Here is a 9,687-nt window from a genome sequence, read left to right as displayed (position 1 = left end):
TCTATATATTTTATTCTAGTCTAGAATGACACATTATGTCATTAACTGCCAGAACTCTGCTGCCCGTGTCATCACCAGGACCCCTTCTGCCCACCACATCACTCCTGTCCTGCAGCAGCTTCATTGACTCCCGGTCAAATATCGCATCAATTTCAAAATACTCTTGTACACATTTAAGGCTATTCATCATCTCTCTCCTCGATATCTCTCTGACCTGGTTAAGATCACCGCCCCATCTCGTTGTCTCAGATCTTCTTCTTCCCTTTCACTCTCCGTCCCTTCCCCCCGTCTTGCAACCATGGGGAGCAAGGCTTTCAGCTGCTCTGCTCCATGACTCTGGAATTCCCTACCTCCTGATTTAAGAAACATCTCTTCCTTCTCTCTCTTTAAGTCCAAACTCAAAACCCACTTGTACAAAATAGCTTATCCCACATAACCTTTCCACTCTCCTATTTTATTTGTTTATGTCTTATGCTTTTATGATTCTGTAAACTTCTTGCTTTTATGTTGCTTTTATTCTACTGTGTACAGCGACCTTGAGTGTTTTGAAAGGCGCTTTCAAATAAAATGTATTATTATTATTATTATTATTATTATTATTATTAACTTCTTTCTCCCTTCAGACTTTCTGTGCATGCCCAATTGGATTTTTTTAAACAACACTAATTACAAACACTGATTTATGTATGCCAACATTTATTATCAAGTTTTTCTAAAAACTCCCTGAAAGTCCTTATTTAGGTGTGTCTGAAAGGTGAGAATAGTAACAGGGAATACAAACTTCACTTTTACATCTAGATTTGAATTTGAAATCCTTTCACTGACTGGCAGAGTCCTGAATGACCAGATCCCATCTCATTAAAAATTCAATTTGATTTTATTTACATAGTGCCAAATCACAACAACAGTTGCTTTTATATCATAATGTAAAGACCCTACAATAATACAGATTCAGACAAAGACTCCATGGTATCGTTTTATGCCAATATTGCACTTTTCTCTCAGACTGCTGGTGCATTTGTGGTTATTAGAGTTTGGGAGGAAGAGCCTTTAGCTTTCAGGCCCCTCCTGTTAAAACCAGCTCACAGTTTTATTCAGGACACAGACATCCTCCAGATTCTTAATTATATTGCATAAAGACAGAGCTTTTGTTGTGAATTAGTGCCATGTCAATAAAATGATTTAAACTGAATAATGTAATAAAAAATCAGAAATGATGTTTGCATTCTTTTTGTTTTAAACTTATTTACCACTAAAAGTGCTCTTTGCACTGCAATCCACATGCAGACAGTCACAGTTATTAATTCAATGTACTGTGTGGTTCAACACTCAAAGACAAAATGCAGTCTAGAGAAGCCTATTACTGAGTGCAGATTAAATTTATCAAGACAATGTCCTGAAAGCCATGAGACCACGACCCCCAGCATCTGTCAGGACTGCTGCTCACACTCTGTCAGATCACCAAAAAGACGATAAGCTAACTATAAAAGTATCACTGAGCTTTTTTCACATGAGAACCCTCGGCCCTTGACCTTCACCATCTGTTACAGAGTGATTTGTTTCAGCTATCCAGTTCCAAAAGTAAGAATCAATGCTAAGAACAGACTGGATTGCACTGAAGGCATATCTAGGGAATTGATTGCATGAATTCACTATCAGTGTAGGCTGAAGGAAAAAAGGACTCAGGACTGATTATGATACTTGGGATTTGACAGAATACATCTTTATTTACTTATAGGATGTGTTAATATCTGATTATATCTTACCTAATATTTATGCATAAATGTAGAAAAACATGAAAAACCTTGTTCATCTCAAAATATTTCATTTCAGTCAGTGCTCTGTATGCTACTATGATCTTGTAGTAGAATGACCCAACTGCACACCTGCAATCAATGCTTATTTACAGTCCCTTCAACTTTATTTTGCTTAACTCAGAGTCGTAACTTTTTTAGCTGCATTCTGCTTCTGGATATTGAGTTGCATAATCCACCAAAACTAATACAATGTGATAACCTTGTGCACTCCAGTGAAACAGCTCAATGAGGTCCATGCCAATGTGCTCAAACAGGACCTCTATTGAAGGTAGTGCACAGACACAGAACAGACTTCCTTGGAACCTTAGTTCCTGGGCCGGAGAGACATACAAATCTTAAATACATCTCAAAGCAGGATGAGTTTTTTTAAAATACAGGAACACAGGCAGGCAGATATGCTGGAGAGAGACAGAAGTGCTGTACATGGAGAAAAACCATGGTTTACAATCTGGACTCATAACCAACAAAACAAGCAAAACAAGCAAACAAATACATGACCACTTCAAAGTCCACCTCTGTTGTTTAGTTGAGGTGTTGGTGCCCTCCAGAGGCCAGGAAATGTATCACTTGTACAGGTTTGATTCCAAACTGCATATCTGGTTTGTATATGTGCATGAGGAAAGAGGAAAAACGGCGTTATCTTGACACAAAAATCTTGTCACACTGTTGATAATAATGTAATTTCAAGGCCTTATACACTGACATTAGTTTAAATAGAGCAAAACTGTATTTTCATCAAAGTTAGGGTCTCCACTTATTCTGTTTTTGATTACTTTATTATTCTTTAGAAATGTCAAAACACAGTTGGATTAGCATATAAGTAAAGACTGTGACAAATATTGCTACAGAATGGATAAATTATGCAAACCTTAAGCAATCACTGTCTAACAAAATGAATCTGTGATGACTTTCTGTGGTCTGGACTTCTTCTTTGACTGGGTGCGTGGAGTTTAAATTAAGTGGATGAGAAAAACACAGACACTTCATAATCTAGGAAAAGTTGTTTCAAATGCCATCATAGCTGTCAAGAAAAAATAGACAAAGTATTGAAATGAGTATAAACTATATGGGTGACTGCCAACTAACTGCACTTTGAAGTTAACCAAAGTCTAAACAGTTATCATACCTCAGGAACCTGCCTGACTCTCACTCCTTTAGCTCCTCCCCTTGATGAAACTGCATCCATCAGTATTTGGGTCCAATGGTCAAGTTTAGCCATGAAGGTAGATTCAAAGCTTACAGTGGTTATTCTCTTGAACTCTTCTTTTATCTGTAGACAACACATACAGAAAAATTGCTGTAAGAAACGTTAACCCTTATTACAAACAAATGTCAGGCTTCACAATTTAAACTTGCTTAAAACTGCAGACAGATAATCCACCACAGTTATAATTTAATATATTTTTAAAAATATTAAATAATGTTTATCTATGCGCAAATTGCTTACGTAAAGTCTTAATGTCCTGGCATTCACATAGTGTATGCCAGGATGCTACTGCCAAAATCATATCAACAATATTTCACGAAACTTGATGTGTTAAAAAAGTAATAATGATACATACAGCTCTTAAGATCAAGAACAATACGTAGCTGTTTCGCAACAGTAACCAAAATCATTTACAATGTAATATCATGTAGCAGGTATCCTTCTCACAGAAGTATTCACAGTTTGAAGGCGTCTAACTTTTAAACACACAAACAACAAAAAAGAGTCTGTGACTGAAATTAGATATAATTAAAAAGCAACGTTTTAATCGTGCTTTGCTCTCATAAGTATTATCCACTTCTATGCTAAAGTTCAGAATGACTATATACAGTGTTAAATATTAGCATTACTTACATGTGGTATGGTACATTTGTAACATGAGCGTAACATCATAAACAAATCCACTACTGCTCATAACATTGCTTTAGTAGAACTGCTATTTGTAAAACAAATGTTACTTACCTTAAACATGCAACACATTATCTACCTGATTTAATTAACTGCACCTTGAATTTCACTTTAAACCCATTAAAATTGGGATTTAATTTCAAATTAAATAAAAAATTAAGTTGATGGAGTTTCTCAAAATTATTCAGTCAACACAACCTAACAAAATAAAGTTTGCAATTTAGAAGATGTATCTTAATAAATTTTTCTCTTGCAGTAATGCATTTAATCAAGTGGTGGTAACAGGTGTGGTGAGTGTAGAGACCAGATCGAGGATTCTCACAAGGAGGATTTTGCTGCAGCACCCTCTTTCCAACTGAGTTCTGCTAGCTCCTGTGAGGAACTAATCACCAGCCACTTACACATTTTCCCCTAAAGTCCTTCTTTGTCATCTTCAGGGATTCCATGTTGTTACTGAAATGACAATATAAAAGTGACTGTGCCACAGATGGACCAGTCTATGACATTTTGGTATGTTGTGCTAAGATTAGCTGAGGTTGTAGCAGTATAAAAGGTTTTTCACTACTATGTTCAAATATAATGGAACTTTTGTTGAATTCACACCTCACGTGTGGAAAACAGAAAGGAGGCGGGCTTGCTATTCTTGTTAACAACTGGTGGTGTAACCCTGTTCACATAACAATGAAAGAGCGGAGTTGTTGCCCTGACATTGAACTGTGCGCTCTCGAACTCAGGCCGTGTTATTTGCCCAGGGAATTTACCCATGGTGGCTGTTTATGCTGCTCCCTCTGCTAGCCCCACAGCTGCATGTGACACTGTTCACTCTGCCATGGCCCAGTAACAGACTGCGCACCCGAGTGCCTTCATTCTATTTTGGGTGACTTCAACCAAGTCAGCTTGGACAATAAATTGCCAGCTTTTTGCATTATTTCCTCAGGCATTAATAAAGTTTTCTGATTCTGATTCCAAAAAGATAAGTTTGCACATGCAGGGAAATTACTGTTACTACTATTTTAACACTGCTGTGTTAATGTTAATGGCCCTTCCGGGTCTCCTCTCTGCTCTCTCCTATCTTGTCCCTTTTGTCTTACTTCTCTCTATCACCTTTTCTATCCCTTTGAAGAAGTGAGACTCCATAAATGCTAAAGAGGTAAGTATTATTGCTCAGTTGTAGTGAATAGATAGAATAAACTGTAGAAAACTAAACAGAAGAAAGAAGAAGAAATAACAATTTAACATAAACCAGTGACACACTCCAGGGCCTGATCAACCCTGGCAGGGCCTCCTTGGATGAGGGTGTCTAGTGATAATGGCCGAAACACCCGATGAATCCAAGGTCCACTACTGACGATGTGTCCCAAATCTTAATATCTAATCTAGATCAGATCTCTAATCCCTAAACCTAACCAAGGAAAATTAGCCTGGGGAAAAGACCGAAAGTTGATGCACACAACGATGTGTGCTGCTGGTAAAGTTTCTGGGCTGCTTTTCCTCATAACAGCCATCCCTCAAGAGTCTCTCCATCTAAAGCAAAGCATTATCAGGGACTGTAACATCTAGTCCTTTTTACTGAATTATAATACAAAGATGAAGAACTTTCACTAGGCTACTGCTTACATAGTAAAAGTAAATCACATCTTGTGAAGTTGCAGTTTCATTTTACAATGAAAATTTCTGCTTCATTCAGAGTCGTAACATAAATCTACTTATTAAAAATAGAAAAATTTGCAAAATAAACAAAAACAATACAAAAACTAAAGCTCATTCTCATTTTCATTTGCATCAGTGATTTTTGAAGTATGGGCTGAAAGTCATCCATATTTTTCCTTTTTTGAACAAACAGTAGGGTAAAGTAAAAGCAATCATAAAATCATCTGACGTAGGACAAGACACTGGTATGCAGATCCTATTGTGACTAGCAGTCAAGAGGCCTGAGTGACATCCCATTGTATGCTGGAATGTGTGCGCGTATGACCTCCACCCTGTATTGTTACACTGGAAACCAACCAGAAAAACACGTGACACAGATAAAAACCTGTTCTACAGCATCACCACCTGTCACACCTCAACACACAAAACTAACTTACCTTTGAAGCTGGGACATACCACACATATCAGACATACAAGAGCAGGACCTGCAGAAAAATGTGTGTGAGGTGTTGCTAAAAGCATGTCTTACTTCACTAAAGTATGCCAGATGTTATCTTTGGGGGAAAAAAGTGGTCTCCATAGTAAAGACGAGTGTGAAGAAGAAAAAGGAAAAGCACTAACCATTAAACAGAAGAACACATTAAACTGAAACCCCTGAGGCTGAAGCACGAGAAGGAAAGAGTGGAGTAAAAAAAGAGTTGTGTAATTGAGCGGAAAAAAAGCAATAAAATCAGAAGTGTTTGCAGGTCAGATAAGATGTGTGTATTAGTAATCAGACAGGTTTCATGAGAGAAACATGGAAATGTAAAACTTAAAAGGAAAGAATAAAAATGAGCCACAAAGGAGAATACTTGTTACGTGGAATTGGGAAGAAAATGAAAAGCAGAGAGACATGAAATATGAAGGCATAAAGAAGAGCTTTGGATTAAGAGCAGTTGCAGGTCAGCTCACATAGCTGACATTCCTGATCACATGCACACTTTTATCTGGTTCAGTCTCACTCTGTCTCTCACTGAGCTCAGATTCATTAAACCTGACTCATCTGGTTTCCTGGGTGTGGCTGCAGGTTAATAGATGAAACACGTGGCACACTATAAATACCTTTCTTCTTTATTTCCATTAGGGTCTAATGGGAATAAAGAATAAAAGTTTGTGTTCTGCGTCCTGATCAGCTGTAGACCTTTGTGAATCAATCTCGTCTTCTGTACAGCACAGAATGTGTCCAGCTTGTCAAATTGACATAAATCTTCGATCACTAGCAGTGTGACTCTGAAGTGCTGTACTGTATGTTGGTAAGTTTTCTCCCCAACAAATAACAACAATGTTGATTCAGCGTTTTGCACCGCCAAAAGCACCTGCAGGTGCCTTTGGTTTCATTTTATAATACTGGACTTATTTTTCTACAAAGCTTTGAACTTTGAGAGTGTTTAAACAATAGAGAAAAGTGTGAAAATGTTCCTGCCTGTCTGAGAAAAGTGTATAAAGTGTGTAGTGAGGGGTTTTACAGCTTTAAAACATCTATAATAATTGTAAAAAGTAAAGTTGGCTACTTCACGGATTTCACCTATTGCAGGTTATTTTTGGAATGCAGCTCCCGCGATAAACGAGGGACCACTGTCTCCCAGAGCTTTTCAAGCTTTTGTACACAGACTACAGCATGAACCTTCTTGATACTTTCTTGTTTCCAATTTATTACCCCTCTATTACCAACCACTCTATAATAGCAACTTCTACTTATATTTTTTGTCTGACTCAAACCTGGGACAAAAATCATGATCTTTTGATGTTCACAGTTTTAGTTTTTAATACTCATGCTATCTCCTGTGGGGCATATATATTTATATGAACTACATAACCATGATATCCTGCTTCAACAATCCTTCTGATCAACATGTTCCAACCATGACCCTTATTTGAATGACCCTAACTCATAGGCTAACATTAAAGCAAACCATAATGCTAAAGAAGTGGCAAGTTGGTGATGCACAGAAAACAAGAGAGGATTAGACATGTCTGTCCATCTCTCTGTCCATCTCTCTGTCCATCTCTCTGTCCTTCTGAGCATTTCTGAGGTGTGGGTTGTCTACTAAATGCACATGCCAAAGTGTCCATGAGCAAGACACCGAACCAAATTAAAGGCTAAAGGGCAAACAGTCTCTTATATAAGCAGGGGCCCTGCCATGATACACACACACAAACACACTGGCCTAACTGGCTGGAGGCTTCCCATGATGCACTGTGTGTTTATATACGGCTCTGAATCTCATCATTGGTTATTATTAATGGTTATTAACATATATAATTATTAATTAGTTACTCTCACCAAAGCAGATGAATAATTGCTATGCTGATTCATGTAATGAATTTTTCCATTGCATTTTGTTTAAGACTTTACTGATTAGACAAAGCTTTACATTAATACTCACCAGAATCCCACCAGGTCACCCGTTGCTTCAATACACACTAGGGAGACATCGGCGAAGTGTCCTTACTGTAGCCTTTGCTGTCAAATAGCATTCTCATCTGGTCCTACTTGGCAATCTGGAGAGATGCAGTGATGTCAAAAGCAGAACTTTTTTTCTCCGCTAGGTTACCAAACACAGTGTACAAGATCTCACTAATGGCTTCAGCCTTAATTGAGCTAGTTTTGGTGATTTACATATATTGTAGTTACAGTCTTCTTCACTCACTATAATTCTTTATCCTGTCTTCACAGGTAGCCCTATCTGTTAAAAGAGAGCTTTTCCTTCCCACTGTTGCCAAAGTGCTTGCTCGTAGAGGGTTATCTGATTGTTGGGATCTCTTTGTTTTCTCTGTATTATTGCAGGGTCTTTACCTTACAGTATAAAGGGCACTGAGGCAACTGCTGTTGTGATTTGCTTCTCTATAATCAAAATTGGATTGAATCCTTGTTGAATCACAAATCAACTGTGATTGACCACATTTTTTTTTGGAAAGATGAGTTCAGTTTCACTGCGACAGACTGGCGACCTGTCCAGGCTGTACCCCGCCTCTCGCCCTATGACAGCTGGGATAGGCTCCAGAAAAAGGATAAGCGGAAGCGAATGGATGGATGGATGGAGTTCAGTTTCATTAGCCACAGCCAGGCCTGATTATTGACAGAATTTTTGACAGACAAAATCACTTAAATAGAACCTATCCAACAAAGTAAAATAGTCTAAAATTCTGCTTTAATCCAAGGAAACAGCTGAGAAACAAAGTCACTGACATCTATTAGTCTGAACAGGGGGGATGAAGCCATTGCTAAGGCGTGGGTAACTATGGTTACAGCTGTTATCCACAAATGGAGAAAACTTGAACAATGGAGACATGCTGGACTTTTTGGAAAGTTTGAGTCCTGTTAAATCTGATATAAAACTAACATAGCTTTTCATGAAAAGAACATCATACTAACAGATAAACATGGTGGTGTGGTAGTGTGATGGTCTGGGGCTGCTCTGCTGCTTCAGGGCCTGGATGACTTGATGTAATTGATGAAGCATGAATTCTGCTCTCTACCAGCAAATCCTGAAGGAGAATGTTCATCCACCAGTTCATGAACTGAAGCACAAGCACATTTGGGTTATGCAGCAGGACAATGATCCACACACATATAGTAGGTCCACCTCTGAATGGCTCAAAAAACCAATGATCAAATGAATTAAATCAGACTGAGATGCTTTTTAACATGACCTCATGCTAGAAAACCATCCAACGTGGTTGAATTAAAACAATTCAACAAAAAAGAGGCCAAAACTCCTCCACAGCTATGTGAAAGACTCACTGCCAGTTACCACAAACACTTGATTGCAGTTCAGCTGCCAAGTGCAGCACACTCAGGTTTATGGGGGAGTTACTGTTTTGCATAGGGTCAGGTAGGTCTGGATAGCCTTCTTTGATTGAAAATCATGAAATCACAATTTAAACATTGCATTTTGAATGTTCTCATCTTTGTCTGATAGTAAAATGTGTTTGGTGATCTGAAACATGTACCCAATATGCATAAAACTATGCATATTTATAAAGGATGCAAATGCTTTGTCACAGCACTATTGTGCTCTAACATTATATGGTTGGAACATAACTTATGGTTGTTACAGCTGGTTGTCTAATACACTCTTTGTTTCTGTCTTGGTGTTTCCACACTGGTTAAAAGTGCGTTGTTTGCACTAGTTGAGTTTTTCTCTGAAATATAACATTTTATATTCACCAGGCTATCAGTATGATATAAGTAAAAGTGATTTGACATTAGAACACAGTATTATCCTTTCTGTCCTTGTGCCAGCAAAAGCAAAGGAGGAGTAATATGAATCTGTCCACTGGAGT

The 9,687-nt window shown here is 38.0% G+C and overlaps 1 long non-coding RNA gene across 2 annotated transcripts; it reads right to left on the bottom strand.

Moving 5' to 3' along the window:
• Positions 1–1,687: 1,687 nt before the first annotated feature.
• On the bottom strand, positions 1,688–9,670 carry LOC113026242 (uncharacterized). 2 transcript variants are annotated; one of them, XR_003272898.1, is made up of 5 exons: positions 8,777–9,670; positions 7,788–7,902; positions 2,944–3,087; positions 2,686–2,838; positions 1,688–2,413 (listed from the first exon to the last, which is right to left on the bottom strand). It is a non-coding gene; the product is annotated as an uncharacterized LOC113026242 (long non-coding RNA). The 2 variants fall into 2 exon arrangements; XR_003272897.1 differs by lacking the exon at positions 8,777–9,670 and having other exon boundaries at positions 7,788–8,149.
• Positions 9,671–9,687: the final 17 nt, after the last annotated feature.

This window comes from Astatotilapia calliptera, chromosome 7 (genome assembly GCF_900246225.1).
Source record: "Astatotilapia calliptera chromosome 7, fAstCal1.2, whole genome shotgun sequence".
NCBI classification, from domain to species: domain Eukaryota; kingdom Metazoa; phylum Chordata; class Actinopteri; order Cichliformes; family Cichlidae; genus Astatotilapia; species Astatotilapia calliptera.
The sequence above is the reverse complement of the archived record's forward strand: the minus strand, read 5'-3'. Positions and strand labels throughout refer to the sequence as shown.